General features: G+C 43.8%; 1 long non-coding RNA gene across 1 annotated transcript; it reads left to right on the forward strand.

Moving 5' to 3' along the window:
- The first annotated feature begins 8348 nt into the window (after nt 1-8348).
- Nucleotides 8349-19746, forward strand: LOC132536161 (uncharacterized). The gene is made up of 3 exons (XR_009547830.1): nt 8349-8441; nt 14995-15249; nt 19676-19746. It is a non-coding gene; the product is annotated as an uncharacterized LOC132536161 (long non-coding RNA).
- Nucleotides 19747-20539: the final 793 nt, after the last annotated feature.

Below are 20539 nucleotides of genomic sequence, written 5' to 3' on the forward strand. Positions count from 1 at the left end.
CTAGGAACTTATGTCTTAGTAATCTTTGCTTGAGCTTATTAGCTAACATGGAGGTGGACTAACAATATTGTCTGAAAAGATGGTGTCAGAGTTGAGAGTAGTACTAGAAATCACGATTAGGGTAGAGAGTTGCTTGCAAATTTAACAAAAAATATATAAATGCAATTAACTGTTTACCTCAGTGAGCTAACCTGGGGCTCATATCTATTCATGTTTAGCACTAGAGGCTCTGCAACCTCCAAGTCCCTGTCAGGCTTAGCTCACAGTTGATAATCACATCTGAGAACATTCTAGGATACACTCACTTCAGAATCAGTCTTCTTTGAGTGGCAGAATAGGATAATCCAGCCTCCCTTTGGAGAGTAGTTCATAGTGAAGGTATGGTCCTGAGAAGCCCACAGAAGGGCTTATGATGTTGTTCCTAATAGATATGACCAGTGATAATAGAGAGAGGTCTAGGGGAGAATCTATGGGGTATTCAAGGATTCCCTGTCTAGGACTCCAGGTGATGATAACATGGCCTAATGGTGGCCAAAAAGGTCATAGATAAGTGAGCTAGTCTCTTGCCCTTATTTGTAGTCCCTTTATCTGATAAGATTAGACTTTCTCCCCATGTTGAGTGTAATTTGTTGTATCCAAACCAGTATTGGATTTATGGAATAGGGCCTCATGTTGGGGAGGAAATAGACCTAGGATTTTAGTGAGGTCTTAGTTAGCCTCAAGTTTTTCTTCAGTTACTTGATTAATGATTTTTTTTTAATACCAGAGCAGTGCTCAGTTTTGGCTTATGGTGGTATGGGGGGTTGATCTTTGGTCATTGGAGCCTCAGGCATAGAGTCTGATTATGTAACCATTATGCTATCTCCCCCTCGTTTTTTAATGATTCTAATAATGGTTGTCATAGGGACAGTACTTGTCCTTTACTTGATGTGTAATTTTTGCCTGTATATCTCTTGGCCAGTTGTATAGTGTCTCTTCTAAAATTAACCTAAGGGTAACAATAATGCTGATGCTCTGTCAGAAGAGATTTAAAAAGATGGAAGACTATATCGTACTTAAATTCTTTTTGAGTTATTTGATACTCAACTACATAAAGTGATTGAGAGAAGTGAAGTAAGGGGTAGGAGAGGATGGTGTATAAGCCTAAATAATAAATATGTGATTGGAGAATTTATGATGCCTTCTTTAGGACATTCTACTAGAATACCAGGCTTATGCTATCTAAGTCTAATCATAAAGGGCTATTTATTAAGCACTTTTACTTTGAGGTATATAATTGTCCCTTGCTTATACTAGGTACATGTAGGCCCTTGCCTGTATTTAATATCTGTAATTTTGTTAGAATATGTGCCATCTGGAAACGAACTAGGTAGTCCCATGCAAACACAGACTTTCAAAGTTTTACTTTGCTTATTAAATGCAAGAAGCAATGGCTACTACTCAGATGGAGAACCTTAGCCATATGCCAGGACCCTGAGTTCCCACCCATACAAATAGCTAGCCTGAGGAAGTCTGGAGGGATGTTCCCAGATACCTCGAGATGGGAGACTATCCAGTGTATCACTGATCAGAACTCCAGCAAAGATTTTATGGATAAAACCACATGTAAAGGAACAAGAAGATCAAAGATGTTTTTAGTTGAACATACATCAGGAACAATTGTCAAGGTACAAATTACTTTCAAGGTAGGAGAGACACCAAGAATGTGTTGGCCTTACTTATGATAGTCTTCTCTTACTATGCACTTTTTTGATGCTCCAAGAAATATTTGTTTATTCTTAGGTCATTTTCTGCACAAACCCCAAAGCCCTCATGGAAGGAGTCAAACATCAGAGTTACAGATAGTTAATATTTTTTTTAAAAAATTTAAAAATGCATTTATTTATTAATAGTGAATTTTCCTTCCTTTTATTTTATTTCTTTAATGTAATTTTTACCAGAGCATTATTCAGCTCTTGCTTACAGTGGGGCTGGGGATTGAACTTGGGTCATTGGAGCCTCAGGCATGAGAGTGATTGCATAGCCCTTATGCTATCTACCCTTTGCCCTTTTAATCTTTATTTATTGGGTAGAGACAACCAGAAGTCAAGAGGGAAGGGGGTGATAGAGAGGGAGAGAGACAGAGAGACACCTGCAGCACTGCTTCACCACTCCCAAAGCTCTCCCCCTGCAGGTGGGGACTGGGGGCTCAAACTGGGTCCTTTCACATTGTAATACATGTGCCCAACCAGGTGCACCACCACCTGGCCTCGTGACAAAGAAAAGAAAGCTTCATGGAACTCATTGTGACACCTGTGTCAGTACCCCCAGCCATTGGTACTGACCAGGAGTGGGAATATTACCTGCTCAGAGGATTCCAATGCACTGACATCATTGTTTCTTAACCAGGAGGAACAGGGGCTCCCACAGCACCCATTCCACCAACTGAGAAAGAGACCACAGGCACAGAAGAGGGCACCACAGCAGGACAGTCCAATCAGGGCTCTAGGACCACTTGACCAGGCTCTCCAGGCAGTGCCAATGGCTCCACTGTGTCTGGATCATCTGTGGCAGGGCAACACACCAAGGCTCCATCATCCCAGGGCTCTGGCACCACTGGACCAGCACCTAATGACTCTGGAAAAACAGGGCCACCTGCAGAAAGCTCTGGGACCTCAGGCAAGCCTCAGTAAGGATGTCAGTCCACAAGCTCATCTGTCCATCGACCTGGCACCTCTCAACCAGCTGCAGTGCAGACTAGAACCACTGGGCTATCTGTCATGGAGGCAGGAACCACAGGGTAATCCGTGCAAGACTCCAGGACCACCCAGCCTGGCTCAGCAGGCAGTAGCAGTGGATCCACTGGGGCTGGAACAGCAGGAGCAGGGCGCCAGACCACGGCTCCATCATCCCAGGGCTCTGGCACCACTGGACCATCTTCTGTTGTCTCTCAGACTTCAAGCCAGTCTAAGGAAGGATCTGAATCCACAGACTCATCTGTCATAGGATCTGATTCCACTTCAACCTCCTTGGTGTACCCATGGGCACCACTGGATTCTCTTCTACCCTGCTGGGCACTACTGCTTCCTCGGTGGGCATTGTCACAACCACAAGAGTTTTTCCTCAGGGATCCTCTGCTGACACAGCTCCAGCAGGTAAGCCTACACACAGTATATACAAACGTCTTTTTTCCCTTTACATTCTCTCTTAGGTATTTTCAGGCCATTTTGAGCTGTTAATGGCTTCCTGAGTCTTCTTAAAATAATGAAGCTTTCATATTCTAAGTCAGGTCATCATATATTCATCATTTATACATCATGTTCTGTTTAGTCTTTTTTTTAATTTCATTATTAGAAACAGAAAGAAATTGAGATGGGAGAGGGCCATAGAGGAGAGAGACAGACACCTGCAGTTCTACTTCACCACTCCTGAAGCTTCCCTACTGCAGGTATGGACTAAAGGTTTGAACCTGGGTCTTGGAGCACTGTAATATGTGTGCTCAACCAGGTGCACCACGACCTGGCTCATCAGGTTCTGGTCTTTTAATTTATCAATATATTATTTAGAATTGTGCTAGTTGTTCTTATTTAACCCAACATTACAATGAAATTATTTTAAATGCTTGCAGATAATTTATCTACATAACAAGATTATTTTTACCCTAACCCTTGTGATACATGCTCTTTAGTTTCCCCCCTCTTTCAAATGGAATTCTCGAGAAATAATATTTTTAGGTTTAATGAGGACTGAAGCTTAGGCTGTCTAGTCTCCAGTCCTGTTCTCAGCCCCTACCCTCCTCACTCCAGTGGCTATAGGAACAATCTGTGTATAGCACATACATCCAACCACACTCTGCCTCTGGAACTTGCAGTGCAAAAGCAATGATTATTAAATGTGACTCAGTTATTCTTCCATAAGTAGAATGTACTATCCACTCTGTTTTATGCTTAATAATAATAAGATGTAGCACAGACCTCACTTAGTAGCTTGGTTCACTGTGTTATCAATACTGCAGGCTTTATTTCCCCTTTTCATTTGTGATTAATGGTGGTTACAATCTATTAAGATTACAATATGTAGGTCCATGACATACTCCTTATCACTGTTTTTTTTTTTTCACCTATTTCAAACAATTAATCACTTCTGGCCTTTCCACTGCTACTCAGTGATGGTGGAGTATAGCCAAGTTTGTTACCTACATGAGTGTAGATTTGTCACACATAAACTCAACCAAGAATTAGAAATTTCAAGCTTTTTAAAAAAAATATTTATATTTTTATTCCCTTTTATTGCCCTTGTTGTTTTATTGTTGTATTTTTTATTGATGTAATTATTGTTGGATAGGACAGAGAGAAATGGGGAGAGGAGGGGAAGACAGAGAGGGGGGGAGAGAGACACCTGCAGACCTGCTTCACTGCTTGTGAAGTGACTCCCGTGCAGATGGGGAACCGAGACTGGAACTGGGATCCTTACGCTGGACCTTGCACTTGGCGTCACGTGTCCTTAACCCACTGTGCTACTGCCCAACTCCTGAAATTTCAAGCTTTATTCAGGAAAATTGAGAACAGACATTTTAGAGTACATGTGTGGAGAGAAAGAGAGAGAGAGAGAAAGAAAGAGAGAGAGAGAGATCGAGAAATGAGTGTGGGAGTAAGTTACTGATATGTTGAGGGCCCCATGTTAGCAGAGCTAGAAAGGGCCTGTAACAGAGCCTTATCAACTCCCAAGCCCTGCCTCCACCCTCTTTCTAAGCCATGCCCATACCTGTTGCCACTCCCATTTCCTGTGCATTCTTTATTTTTTTAACAATTTTATTTATTCATTTATTTTCCCTTTGTTGTCCTTGTTTTTTATTGTTGTAGTTACTATTGTTGTTGATATCATCGTTGTTAGATAGGACAGAGAGAAATGGAGAGAGGAGGGGAAGACAGAGGGGGAGGGAAAGATAGACTCCTGCAGACCTGCTTCACCTCCTGGGAAGGGACACCCCAGCAGGTGGGGAGCTGGGGGCTGGAACAGGGATCCTGACACTAATCCTTGAGCTTTGTACCACCTGTGCTTAACCTGCTGCACTACTGCCAGACTCCCCCATTCTTTCCTTTCTTCTCCACTGGCTTGGGAAACATGTTCTGGCAGTGGTGCTCCAGGGAGTGTCTATACTCCCCAGGTTCTCCCTATCCATTCTCTGACCTGAGCAGCTCTAAGGGGCAGCACACCTGAAGACACAAAGTCTGTTAATGCCCCTCCCAGAAAGTGAGAGTATCAAGGATGTAACACGGGAAGCCTCTCCTTAAAACAGGGCTGTGGTCCAGGAGTGGGCGTGGTAGGTGGAGCATCTCACCTGTGGACCTGAGGTCCTAGTTTATTCCTGCCATCTCGGGTGCTACAGGGATACTGTGCCCTCTGTATCTGTCCCTTGAGGTCCCCTTCATTAATACATATGTCACTGTAACCACAGGACTGCCATCTATACTTAAGACTCAGTTACCATTGCTATTAGAGCTGCTTCTGACCTCTGTATACTCCAGGAATCTGAGCTGTGGATGCTAGGATAGAGAGTCAGTATTCAGGGGCTGGGTGATGGTGCCTGTGGTAGAGTGCATATGTTGCTATGAACAAGGACCCCACCTGCAGGGGAAGCTTCACGAGTGGTGAAGCAGGTCTGCAGGTGACTCTTGGTCTGTCTCACTCTCTATCTCCCCATCTCTCTCAATTTCTCCTTATCTATCTGCTAGCAGAGGAAATATATATATATATTATATTTATATAATATATATATATTATATTTATATAATATATATATATATATATTATATATATATATATAATATATATATATATATATATATATATATATATATATATATATATATATGTCCTACAGCAAGGGCAACAAAAGGAAATAAATAATTTTTTTTAATTTCGAAAAAAAAGGTGTAAAAAAAGAAAAAGTGGACAGGGGTAGATGGCATAATGGCTATACCAAGAGACTCATGCTTGAGGCTCACAGGTCCCAGGTTCAATCCCCCACACCACCATCAGCCAGAGCTGAGCAGGGTTATCTATAGTCCTATGTTTTCTAGTCAGACAAAAGAAGTGGGTTTCATGACTTGAGTGAAAATACAGCTTAACTACTGCTTCATGAAATCAGATGCTATCGACAAAAATCTTGAAAAAAAAATCTCAGTGATATATATATATTTTTTTTTCCTCCTCCAGGGTTATTGCTGGGCTCGGTGCCTGCACCATGAATCCACCACTCCTGGAGGCCATTTTTTTCCCGCCTTTTGTTGCCCTTGTTGTAGCTTCGTTGTGGTTATTATTATTGCCCTTGTTGATGCAATTCGTTGTTGGATAGGACAGAGAGAAATGGAGAGAGGAGGGGAAGACAGAGAAGGGGAGAGAAAGATAGACACCTGCAGACCTGCTTCACCGCCTGTGAAGCGACTCCCCTGCAGGTGGGGAGCCGGGGGCTCGAACCGGGATCCTTACGCCGGTCCCTGCGCATTGCGCCACATGCGCTTAACCCGCTGCGCCACCGCCCGACCCCCAGTGATATTTTTAAAACTAGGTAACTTATTCCCCCCCCCCTTTTTAAGCCCTGAATTGTAGCAAGACACATTTGTATGGTCAGAATTTAGTTAGAAAAGACAGACACCTGCAGCCCTGCTTTACCATTCACAAAGCTTTTCCCTGCAGGTGGAGACCAGGGCCTTGAACCCAGGTCCTTGCACACAGTAGTGTGTGTGCTTAACCAGGTGGACCACTGCCTGGCCCCCTAAAGAGGACAGTTTCAACATAAGTGTTTAAAATTCACTGCTTGCCCAGAATTTGAAAACTGAGAAAGCCCTTGGAACTGATCCTTAAGAAGTCTTGGGTGACCTGTAGGTTTACAGAGGCAGAATTTGGATTGTAAAACAGTAAAAAGTGGTAGCTAGAAGATCTAGTGACCACTCCCAGAAGCAACCAAGAATTACCCTTTACTTAAAATTATAGAATAAGACATGGGGGCCAGGCAGTGGTGCGCCTGGTTAAACACACATTACAGTGCACAATGATCTGGCTCCAAGCCCCTGGTCCCCACCTGCAGGGGGGAAGCTTCACAAGTGGTGAAGCAGGGCTGCAGGTGTCTCTCTGTCTCTGTCTCTCTCTATCTCCCTCCCTCTCCCTTCTCATTTTTTCTCTGTCCAATAGTAAATAAATAAATAAAGTGGAAAAAAAGGAAGTATAAAAATAAGACATGAGGGGCCAGGTGTTGGTGCACCTGGTTAAGCACACACATTATAATTTACATGGATCTGGTCCCCACCTGCATGGGGAAAGCTTTGCCAGTGCTGCAGGTGCCTCTCTATCTCTCTCTCCCTTTTTATCTCTCCCTCCCCTCAATTTCTCTGTCTCTATTCAATAATAAAAATATTTTTAAAACTGATTTTTAAAAAGATAAAGGAAAATAATAAAGGGGCCTGGGCAGTAGTACACCTGGTTAAGTGCACATAGTACTAAGTATAAGAACCCAGTGAAGGATCTGGGATTGAACCCCTGGCTCCCCACTTGCAGGGGGAAGCTTCACAAGCAGTGAGGCAGGTCTGCTGGTCTCTTCCTCTCCTCTCAGTCTCTCTGTTCTTTTTTTTATTTTTTATTTATTTAAGAAAGGAGACATTAACAAAACCATAGAATAAGAGGGGTACAATTCCCATAACCTAATCTCCACATCCCACCCCCTCCCCTGATAGCCTTCCCACTCTCTATCTCTCTGGGAGTATGGATCCAGGGTCCTTGTGGGTTGCAGAGGGTGGAAGGTCTGGCTTCTGTAATTGCTTCCCCGCTGAACATGGGCCTTGACATGGGTTGATCCATACTCCCAGTCTCTCTGTTCTATCAAATAAAAATGGCCACTAGGAGCAGTGGATTTGTAGTGCAGGCAGAGAGCCCTAGCAATAACCCTGGAGGTAAAAATAAAAAGAAAATTAATTAAAATAAGACATGTGCTCATGCATGCTGACTAGGATGGTTTCTTCCTGGTAGATGGGTGTCATTTATGCACCTGTGGGAGCACATACTCAGGGACTCTGAAAGCCAAGGCCATTGGCCACTATCGCTGCCTGATCATTATCCACAAATAACCTGTTGCATGTTGCCAGATGTAACCTCCATTTTATTAACTTCATATTACCAGTGTGCCGTGGTCCACTGGGAGAAGAAAAAGTGGTGAGTATCCCATTTCTCTTTGCTTGAGTCCACACTTGCTGTCACCCCTCACTTGAATAACATGTGTCCACCTGACATGACCCATAGCCTGGAGACACATGGACGGCCAACTGCCACCAGTGCACCTGCATGGCTGCCAGGTCTGTGGACTGCAGACCCCAGGAGTGCCCCGCCCCACCCACATGTGGAGCCGGAGAGAAGGTGGTCACCTTCTCATCTAGTGATACATACCTGCTGTGACATTGGACACTATGGTGAGTCATACCAGCATGTTTAAAAAATATTAATAAAAACTTCAGAGGGTCATATAGCATAATGGTTCAGCAAAAAGACTTATTCCTGAGGCTCCTAGGTCCCAGGTTCAAAACCCCACACCAACATAAGCCAGAACTGAACAGTTCTTTGGTAAAACAGAAAAAGGAGGGGGCTGGTGGTGACACACTTGGTTGAGCGCACATGTTACAAGGTGCAAGGATGTGGCTCAAGTCCCCATCCCCCACCTGCAGGGGGAAAGCTTTGTGTCTCTGTCTCTTTCCCTCTCTACCTCTCCTTACCCTCTCGACTTCTAGCTGCCTCTATCCAATAAATAAAAGTAATAAAAAATTAGAAATATTAAACCAGCATGTTTGAACTGAAGGGCCTAGTTTACTTTTGCATACCTAGGAGATATTTATTGAGCTACTTGTACGCGGTGCTTATGTGACGTTTACCATCCTAAGAGATGCTAATAGATGCTCTGTTTACTGGGCTCAAGACCCTGTTCCCACCTGCACAAGTGGTGGAGCTGTGCTGCTGGTGTCTCTTTCTCTCTCCCTCTCTTCTTCTGTGGCTCACCTCAAAGGGCACCAGTAGGGTTGGTCACTAAGTACCGGGCATGGAGGTTCTGAGCCAGTGTCCCAAAAAGACATGCTTTATGACATTCAGATCTGTGAGCTGGAAATCTGTGGTTGTGACTAGAGGAAATAGGTGGCCCAATTCTCAGAGATCAGAGAAGAAAACCCAGAGAGACCAGAACCTCATGTTATGTAAATAACAGCACAACATCTTCAGGATTGGATTCTGACAACTGATTTGTCATCTTGGAAAGTTGTTTCATGTTTTTTTTTTTTTGCAGTTAAAATCAGATTCCTTTATTGTATCAAAGTATAATCTGAGTTTTACAAAGTATTTTCCATATATATATATATTTTTTCTTTCTTCCCATTTTTTTTTACCAGAGCACTGCTCAGTTCTGGATGATACTGCTGCAGGAGATTTAACCTGGTACTTTAGTGTCTCAGACATGAGAGTCTCTTTACATAACCATTAAGCCATCTACCCCACCTGTATTTTACATTTCTTAGAGGAGAAATATAATTTAACATGTTGTATAAAGGTAATATAATCTTCTAATTAATTAATTAATATTGAAAGCATATAGTTGTGAGGGAAAACATTTAATTTTTTAAGGACCACTATCAAGCAATCCTAAAAAACAGATGATTCTCAAGTTGATACCACTATAGTTTAACTCTTGATACTATCAAAACATCTAAAAGATATGTGGTGGAGCTGGGAAGACAGTTAAGTGGTTTTGCTAAAAGACTTTCACTCCTGAGGCTCCAAAGTTCCAGGTTCAGTTCCCAGCAGCAGTATCAGCGAGAACTAAACAGTATTCTAGTAATCAACAAACAAATTAAATGAAAAATAATAGCATATAAAGAAAAAAAAAGAGTGGGTGTCGGGCGGTAGCGCAGTGGGTTAAGCACACGTGGCCCAAAGTGCAAGGACTGGCAGAAGGATTCCTGTTCCAGCCTCCGGCTCCCCACCTACAGGAGAGTCGCTTCACAGGCGGTGAAGCAGGTCTGCAGGTGTCTCTCTTTCTGTCCCCCTCTCTGTCTTCCCTCCTCTCTCCATTTCTCTCTGTCCTATCCAACAATGACGAGATCATCAACAACAACAATAATAACTACAACAACAGTAAAACAAGGACAAAAAATGGGAAAATCAATAATAAAAAATAAAAATGGAAAATGGAAAAAATAGCCACCAGGAGCAGTGGATATGTAGTGCCAGCACCCAGCCTGGAGGCAAAAAAAAATTTTTTTAACTGTGAAAAAAAAAACATTAAGAATGGGGAGTCGGGCAGTAGCACAGTGAGTGAAGCGGAAGCGGAGCAAAACCCAAGGACCAGCTTAAGGATCCTGGTTTGTGCCCCCAGCTCCCCACCTGCAGGGGAGTCGCTCCACAGGCAATGAAGCAGATCTGTAGGTGTCTATCTTTCTCTCCCCCTCTCTGTCTTCCCCTCCTCTCTCCCTTTCTCTCTGTCCTATCCAACAACTATGACATCAATAACAACAACAATAATAATAACAACAAAAAACAAGGGCAGCAAAAGAGAATACATAAATAAATATTTTAAAAAATTAAAAATATAACCCCTTGGATTTTAAATTGACAACTTATCTATCACACTGAAATTGTCATCTACCCTTCCTAATTTTTAGTTTCCAAAGGTGATCTGACTGGAGAATAGATGAGTTTGGTTTTTTATAAAATCTTTTTAATATATATATTTATTTTCCATTTGTTGCCCTTTTTTTGTAGTTATTTGTTGTTATTGATGTCATTGTTGTTGGATAGGACAGAGAGAAATGGAGAGAGGAGGGAAAGACAGAGTGAGGAGAGAAAGATAGACACCTGCAGAACCTGCTTCACTGCCTGTGAAGCATCCCCACTACAGGTGGGGAACCACGGGCTCCAACTTGGATCCTTATGCCACTCTTGTGCTTTGCGCTGCCTGTGTTTAAACCACTGTGTAACAGCTAGACTCTCTGCTTTATTTTTTTTAACATAAACCTATGGTGATGTTTAGAAACTATGGAAACAGTAGGAGGTGGCTTGCAACACTGCATAGAACTTGCTGGCAGGAAACTTGATCCTAGATGCCATGTATGCCAGAGTGATGACCTGCTTCTTACTCTCACTAATAAATATAGAAGTGCATCTACTAAAAAAGAAAATGTTTTACCTCAAGTCATTTATATGAAAAAAAAAAGTTCAGATAAATAAATGTCAGTTTATTAGTCATCTTATGGTTTGAGACCCAGAAATAAATACAACTTTGATTTTCAAACAAAAATGAATAATAGGGGTCAGGTGCTGGTTCACCCAGTGAAGTGCATAGTACTGTGTGCAAGGACCCGGGTTTGAGCCCCTGCTCTGTGGCCCTGCTCCCCACTTGCAGGGGGGAAGTTTCACAAGCAGTGAAGCAGGTCTGCAGGTACCTTTCTGTCTCTCTCCCTCTCTGTCTCTCCCTCCTCGCTCTATTTCTCTCTGTCCTACTAAATAAAAAGTAGAAAAGAAAAAGCAAACAAACAAAAAATTAGGAAGCACTCTGGGGAGCTTGAAAGGGCACACAAGGAAGAAGAAAATTTGTGGATCTTGCCTTTTGTTCTCATCTGATGAGCCAGTTATTCTGTGCCATGTTACCCTTATTATTTGTTATCCTTAAATTTATACCGTGGTGGCCAGGTGGTGGAGTGCCTGGTTGAGTGCTCACATTATAGTGCATAGGGACCCGGTTCAAGCTCCCAGTCCCCACCTTCAGGGGGAAAGCTTTGTGAGTGGTGAAGCAGTCTGCAGGTGTCTCTGTCTCTCTGCCTCTCTATCTCCCCCTCCCTTCTCAGTTTCTGTGTCTCTATCCAATAATAACAACAACAACAATTCAGAGTGTGGTGGTGACTGGCTGCCTGCTTACCATAAAATAACTTTCCTTGAAACCCTGGTATAGTAGAGTAACATTGTGATAAAAATAAAGATAATAATAGAAAATTAATTTACATGATAGAAGTCTACATCAAATTGGCAGTTGAAATAAGAAAGCTCTTTTTTGAGGTCCCCTGTTACGGAGCACATGAGTGGAAACAAACTGCTTCTGGAAAGCTTTGTTTTCAGTAGCTTAACTTTTTCCTTTCCTTAATTTCCTTTTCTTTTTAAACTATCTCTGTGCATTGTTGTGTGTTTAACCAAGTATACCACTGCCTGACTCCCCCTTTTTTTTATCTTGGCTTTTCTTTCTTTGCTTATTTTTCCTTTCTTTCCTTTTTTGCTTTTGGGCTTATCACCAGGTTTCAGGGCCAGCACTATGATTCCACTGGCCCTGGCAGCCATATATTTATTGATTCATTTATTTATTTATTTTGGCTAAGACAGAGAGAAACTGAGAGGGGAGGGGGTATATAGAGAGGGATAGAGACCTGTTTCTCTGCTTGTGAAGTGTCCCTCTGCAGGTGAGGAGCCAGGGCCTCCAACCAAGATCCTTGCATGGGTCTTTGTGCTTTTATACTATGTGCACTACACCCAGTGCACCCGCACCTACCCCACCCTCCCATTTGCATTCCTTTAGAGGTGAGAGGAAATACAAAATAAGAGGCAAAATCTTCACCCAGCACTTTGTATATGCCAGAAGAAGCTCTGCAAATGTCCCCCCTCAACTTAGAGGGAGAGGGGAGTTTCTCTGCATGTGATGCCTCTTTTTTTTTAAATTATCTATGTCTGGATTGACTGATTGATTAGATAGAAACAGAGAAATTGATAAGGGAGGAGCATATCGAAAGGGAAAGAGATGGAGACACCTATAGCTACATTTCACCACTTGTGAAGTTTTCCCTCTGCTGGTGGGGGTCCAGGGGCTTGAACCCAGGTCCTTGTGCACTATGATGTATGCACTTAACCAGGTGCACCACCACCTGCCCCCCTGTTTTTTTGCTTTTAAAGAAGCTCCCACTGATTTTTTTTGTATACAACTCTCTATATATGCTATTCTCTTTTAAAGTTTTATTTATAAAAAGGAAACATTGACAAGGCCATAGGATAAGAGGGGTACAGTTCCCACCACCAGAACTCCACATGCCATCCCCTCCCAATGGCTTTCCTATTCTTTATCCCTCTGGGAGTATGGACTCAGGGACATTATGGTGTGCAGAATATAGGTCTGGATTCCGTAACTGCTTACATGCTGAATATGGTTGTTTACATGTGGATCCATACTCTCAGCCTGTCTTTCTCTTTCTCTAGTGGGGCAGAGCTCTGGGGAAGTGGGCTCCAGGACACATTGGTGGAGTCGTCTGTCCAGGGAAGTCCAGTAGGCATCTTGGTAGCATCTGAAACCTGGTGGCTGAAAGAAGAGCCAAACAAATTGTTGACCAATCATGAACCTAAAGGCTGGAATATTGCAGATGAAGATTTGGGTTCTCCATTTTGAAGATAGCTAGTAGGCCTATTTTAGTTCTATTCCAAAGGGTTATATATTCCAGTGGGATATTATATTCCAAAGGGATATTATATTCCTACTGCTTTGTCCTCCTCTCAGGCAGTCTCATCATGCAGGTAGCAAGGGTGGGTCTGGGAAAAGCCCTATTTCTTTTTCTGGCTCTGAGATTTTGAACTTTACATCCTGTCTCTAGATTTTATTCAAACTTAAGTCTGTCTCGAAACCCTAACACCATCAACACAAAATGAGTTGAGTTAGATTCTTAAAATTTATTTTGGATTTGAGTCCCCACCACACCTGCAGAGGAAAAGCTTTGTGAATGGTGAAGCAGTGCTGCAGGTCTCTCTCTCTCTCTCTTCTCCCTCTTTACTTCCCCTTTCCCTTTTGATTTCTGCTGTTACTATCCAATAAATAAAGATAATAAAATATTTTAAAATTATTTTTTAATTTTTAAAATATTTATTCTCCCTTTTGTTGTCCTTATTATTTTATTGTTGTAGTTATTATTGTTCTTATTGATGTCCTTGTACTTGGATAGGACAGAGAGAAATGGAGAGAGGAGGAGAAAACAGAGAGGGGGAGAGAAAGACACCTGCAGACCTGCTTCACTGCCTGGGAAGCAAACCCTCTGCAGTTTGAGAGCCAGTGTACTTAACCCACTGTGCTACCTCCTGACTTTGCTTAGATTATTTTTAAGGAATTTGTATTTACAATTAAATTTTGATTTGATAGAACAAGGAAATTCATACAAGGAAGGGAGATAATGGAGAGAGAGAAAGACACATACAGCTCTGCTTGCTTGTCAAGCTTAACCCCACCCCCTAGCAGGTAGGCACTGGGGCCTTGAACCTGGGTCATTAGTCATGGTTATGTGCATGCTCAACTGAGGTCACCACCACCTGTGCCTATTTTAAAATTATTAAACAATTTTTTAAGAATCCCCTCAACTCATCATCTGCACTATTCCAGCTTAGGTCCATGATTGGTCAATGATTTGTTTGGCTTTGAGTATTAACTCTTTTCAACCACCAGGTTGCAGGTGCTAGCATGATGCTGACCAAACTTCCCAGGACAGACAACACCACCAGTGTGTCCTGGAGCTCTGCTTCCCCAGAGCCCTTCCCCACTAGGGAAAGATAGAGACAAGCTGGGAGTATGGATCAACCAGTCAACGGCCATGTTCAGCGAGGAAGCAATTGCAGAGGCCAGACCTTCCATCTTCTGCATCCCACAATGACCTTGGGTCCATACTCCCAGGGTTAAAGAATAAGAAAGCTATCAGGGGAGGGATGGGATACAGAGTCTGGTGGTGGGAATCGTGTGGAGTTGTGCCCCTGTGCTTTACTCAATGTTTCCTTTTTATAAATAAAAAATTTAAAAAAGGGAGTTCGGAGGTAGTGCAGCGGGTTTAGCGCAAGTGGTACAGCATAAGGATCCTGGTTCCAGTCCCCAGCTCCCCACCTGCAGGGGTCTGGCTTCACAGTCAGTGAAGCAGGTCTGCAAGTGTCTTTCTCTCCTGGTCTTCCCTTCTTCTCTTCTTCCCTTTGTCCCAGCTGCGTCCAGCGCGGCACCATGGAGCCCAGCGGCCTGCGCCCTAATGCCTCCTTGCCCCCACGCTGCATTGCATTGCATCGCACCCATAGGCCCCAGCGCTGGGGCTCGACCCCGTGCCCTGAGCACCTGGCCACGACTGTGCGGAGGCCCCCCGCGTGGAAGTACTGCTGAGGACTCGGGACAGTGCTGTGCCGGACAGCCTCGGCCAGGTCCATCTTGCTGGAGCCCATCTACTGGGATTCCTCCAATGCCAAGTAAGTGGCCCCAGGGGCCCTGTGCCCTCAATGGCTTGGGTATTGTGCCTGCCTGGGAAGGTGCTGGGTGGGGGGAGGGGCGAAGTCAGGGTGCAGCCACTGAGGGGCCAGAGTCCCCGGGACCCTGTCCCCAGGCAGGGACACCCTAGAAGGGTGGCTATGCACCCCCAGATCCAGCTGCTTTTGGCTTCTGGGAGCAGGAGCGCAGGGACCCCGCCCGAGAGTCTGGGAGGCTGGCCTTCCCTTTCCTTCCTGCCGGGAGAGGGGTCCTTGGGTCCCTGGGCTTCCCCAGCATGTCCATGCCAGCAGCTCCCAGCACCCCGAGGGTGAGGACCCTCCTGCGCAGGAGGATTCCGGACAGTGTGCCTCCCGCCCACCCCAACCGCCCGGGCAGGAGGGGACCCAGGAACCCACCAGCCTGCTGTGGCTTCAGGAGCGGCCAAGCCCAGAGAACTTCTGTGCGTCCCCCCCACCCGAAATGTGTGCCGGCTGTCCTTCCTCTCAGTGTGGTCCACGATGAGGTCCTCTGGGAAGATGGTTTGGAATCTTGAACTTCGAGTTTGGCCTGGGGCAACATGGCGAGCCAAGCTCCCAGACTAAGGTGAAGGCTGGGGCTCGGGGTGTGGGTCCAGGTTGGGGGTCTCCTGGCATTTCTAGAAGTGGAGTGTTTTCTCTACCTCTGTCTCTGTCGGAAGAGACATGCATTTCAGAGAAGTGCCCCAGGCCTGCTGGCGTGAACCCATGTGGAGCTGTGCTGGGCTGTGAATTGAGTCTGGGCTGAGGGTCTGGCACTTTGCAACCTGCTGGTCCAGGGAGGCCACTCTCAGTGCCCCCCCTACCCCCCCACCCCTTCCGGAAGGTTTGGGCCTGGCTGGGCTCCATGTGCGGTGGGGGTGGGTGGGGGGCGCCTGGGGCTCTTGTGTCTGCTGGGACAGTCCTGGGGGGACTGCGGTCCGCCTGTGCACAATGAGATGGCCAGTGCGCTGGCAAGTGGGAGCTGCACTAGGAGCTGGGCAGAGCCAGGCAGGAGCCAATCTTGGAGCTGGGTTGGAACCGGGCAGAAACCGCGGTTTTAAAACAAAGGAAGTTAAAAAGGAAAAAAAATGTTACTTATTAATACAAAAAAGAGAAGCAGATCATGACTATGGCACATGCAATGCTGTGGACTGAATTCAGGACTTAATGCCGACAGATCCATTGCCGTAGCTATTCTGCAATTCTAGAGTATAAATAGGTTATTTTATTTTTTTGTTGTTGTTTTTACCAAGGTCTCATTGTCTCCCTTTCTTTTTTGTTCTTTTCTATTCTTTTCCACTCTTTCTTTATTTTTATTTATTTTTCCTTTCTGTTGCCCTTGTTGCTTAACATTGTTGTGGTTATTAATGTCGTTGTTGTTGGATAGGACAGAGAGAAATGGAGAGAGGAAGGGAAGACATAGAGGGGGAGAGAAAGACAGACACCTGCAGACCTGCTTCACCACCTGTGAAGGGACTCCCGGGCAGGTAGGGAGCCAGGGACTCGAACCAGGATCTTTCCGCTAGTCCTTGAGCTTTGCGCCATGTGTGCTTAACCGGCTGTGCCACTGCCCAACTCCAACTGTCTCCATCTCTTAACACTTTTTAAATAAGATTATAATATAGTACTAGCTGCAGATGATATAAAATTTAAGATTATAATATAGTACTGGTTGCAGATTGGCTTTTTTGAAAAAAATCATGGTAATATTTTTCTCTTAACTGTACATCTTTTAAGTAATACAAAGACTTTTTAAAAATTTTTCTCAAATATTGTGCCTGGGGATCAATCCCACCCAGAACCTTGCACCTGCATGGGACAGCTAGAAGCCTCCCCGCCAGTCACCATTCTGTATCCTTTAAGAGAGGGAGATGGGAGTCGGGCTGTAGCGCAGCAGGTTAAGCGCAGGTGGCGCAAAGCACAAGGACCGGCATAAGGATCCCGGTTCGAACCCCGGCTCCCCACCTGCAGGGGAGTCGCTTCACAGGTGGTGAAGCAGGTCTGCAGGTGTCTATCTTTCTCTCCTCCTCTCTGTTTTCCCCTCCTCTCTCCATTTCTCTCTGTCCTATCCAACAACGACAACAACAATAATAACTACAACAATAAAACAACAAGGGCAACAAAAGGGAATAAATAAATAAAATAAATATTAAAAAAAAAAGAGAGGGAGACATGCAAAGCACTGCTCCTCTATGCACGGAGTCCCTCCCATTGCCTGCCTGTGGTGTGTACTTGCAGTGTCGAGGATCAGACCCCCAGCCACATACTATATAAAGCATGTGCTTTACCCCCTGAGCTGCCTTCAGATCCTGAGTTTGATCCCTGGCATTGCATGTACCAGAATGATGCTCTCATTCTCTCTCATGAATAAAAAGTTATGTTATGTTATATTATGTTTTTAAGAAACGTATGTTATGTTGTGTTTTCTGTTTAAGAAACAGACAACCTGCACCTATATTTAGGCTGGTAACTGGACTCAACAGTAGTCCAGGCCTACTTAAAATCCAGAATCAACAAATTTAGAACCAAGGCAAAGGAGAGAACAGTTATACAATCTTTTTTTGAAGACACTGAGTAGCTTCTTTTCATTGGTCTACATGTACTACAGAAGGGGGTAGAGGGGCACAGAAGCAGCACTCTAGCATATGCAGTGCTTGGGATTGGACTCAGGAACTACAATTTAGAAGCTCTGAGTTCTTCCATTGTGCAACTTACCCATCTTCAGAGATAGTTTTCCTTTGTTTTGTTCTAAAGACCTTATTTATTCATTAAGGAGAGAGATACGAGCAGGAAGGATCACTGGGGATTGAACTTGGGACCTCATGCCTGAGAATCCTGTACTTTATCCACTCTACCTCCTCCTCCCAGACCACTGATAATTTGGCTTTTATTGGAATTTGAACTACTGAAGAAACACTCTTGGGGTCCAGTTGGTAGCGCAGCAGGTTAGAAACACATGGCATGAAGCGCACGGATGGGTATTGGGATCCCGGTTTGAGCTCCCCACCTGCAGGAATGTCACTTCAGAAGAGGTGAAGCAGGCCTACAAGTGTGTATATCTTTCTCTCCCTATCTCTGTCTTCCCCTCCTCTCTCCATTTCTCTGAACTATCCAACAACAATAACAACAATGATAAACAACAAGGGCAACAAAAGGGAAAAAATAGCCTTCAGGAGAAGTGGATTCATAGTGTAGGCACTGCGCTCAGCAATAACCCTGGAGACAAAAAAACAAAAAAAAAAGATTCTGCCCTGTGTGTGTCCTGCACTGGCAGCTCTTTTCTTGACATATTGGTTGTGTATGCATGTAGCTATGTCAAGTATAAACATCTTAAGGGCATACACAATAGAATGATCTCACTCTTAGTCTGTAAACTGCTCTATATCAGACTTGTTATCTCCATTTTAGTGATTATATCAGATTCTCTGTTTACTTTTCAAATTCTGACCTTATGCCAATGATGTAGGCATAATTCAGGGCTATCAAATAAGACAGGCTTACTTTTAGCCAAAAGGGCCCTGTTGACCGCTATCTGAGTTTACTCTGATGTGGCCAAAACACTGAAGAAGCTGGAAACAGAACTACAAAGATGACAAAGAATTTCTAACATAACTGCTTTTAGTACATAGCTGCCAGTAAGAAAGAAATGGATCACATAAGTGATCAGACATTATAAGTTTCAGGGTCCCCAACAAGCTGGCTCTTCCCTGAGACAGGTGCATTCTTATGAAGAATATTGTTTGCATTATCTATTTATTTATTGTGCTGAGCTGAGGAATTAACCAAGGGCCTTACACATGTACAATACTACAGTGCACTCCACCCACCTTATTATTTTCCACTCTGTATCCTGATTGAATAAATACAGAGATAAATAGAGAAGGAAAAACAATGGGAAAACACGAGGATATCATTCCTCCAGCCCGAGAGCCCCTTGGTGCTCCTAGTGAAGTTTAGATCTTCCCACCAACTGCCTACTAGCCTATTCTTTATACTCACTTACCTATCTACATACTTCTGTGTGGCTTAGGGGTCTCACACCTGTATGATCTCACCACTCAGCAACCCTCTCCTAGTCAATTTTCTTATTCTGTTGATTCTTGGGGGGCACAGAGGGAAAAGCAGAAAGATTAAAGAGACCACAGTACCACTCTACCATCCAAGGAGCTCCTCCCTTGTCCCCAGTGCTCCTCATAGCACTGTGGGATCACTCTATTTATATTAAAAGCCAGTACACTGAGAGTCCCACTTTAGTGACTCTGCTATATTGGGTAACCACATTAATAGCAATCCTTTTTTGATATGAACTCATGTCTTGAAAGAACCAAAATAAGTATACACTTAACTCTCTTCTTGATTTCTCCTTTACTCCCAGCAATTGTATTTGTGTCATAATTCTCTTTTATTCTAGGATTTTTTTATGTGGGGAGAAGTGCCTGGATCAACCAATTCAGAAGCTGCTCCAATCAGCAGATGAAGAAGCCATTACTGCATTTTTGGAAGAAAACTTTAAATCTCCCAAATGAATGATGACTCATTATTGACATTATGGTAACGTTTATGTTATCTATCCAATATGTGAAATGGATCTTTTTTAAGAAGCAGACCGAGGGATCAGGGAAATGGCTCGGCACCTCATATTCAGGAACAATCCTCTGGAACCTTGTTCTGGTTTCTCTCTTAAAGCAAAATAAATCTAAAAAGTAAAAAAGAATAGATTGGCACATGGAAATACTCTGCTATTTATTTTGCTTTTTTTTTTTAGAGGGAGGGGGTTTGTTTGTTTGTTTTGGAGGTAGTTTTGGGCAAAGCATGCTCTCTATACTGAGCTCTGTTCCAGGACCAGAATTGTCTTGTGATGTTATGGAAATCTTTGAAAGCTTTTGAAACATAACTTAAAATACACAGCCATCAGGGTTATCACTTGGAGCTCAGTGTCTATATGACTCCACTGCTCCCAGCACTTTTTGTTGTTGTTTGTTTTCTTTCTTTTTGATAGAGGGTGAGAGAGAGAGTGAAATAGAAAGTAAGAGAGTAGTAGCACTGCTCTAGAAGCTTCCACCCTGCAGGCACTCATATGGTGGCTGAAGTTTCAAACCTGGCTCCTTACTTTTGGTAACCTGGATGCTCACTGGATGAGTCACCTACCAGCTCAGAGTTCTTCACCTCAAGAAGCTGGAATACGCATTCTTTTCAAATCCACACGGCGCATCCTCCAGGATAGACCACATGTTAGGCTACAAAGACAGTATCAACAAATTCAAGAGCACTAAAA

The sequence above is a fragment of the Erinaceus europaeus genome (genome assembly GCF_950295315.1).
Source record: "Erinaceus europaeus chromosome 6 unlocalized genomic scaffold, mEriEur2.1 SUPER_6_unloc_23, whole genome shotgun sequence".
Lineage (NCBI taxonomy): Eukaryota > Metazoa > Chordata > Mammalia > Eulipotyphla > Erinaceidae > Erinaceus > Erinaceus europaeus.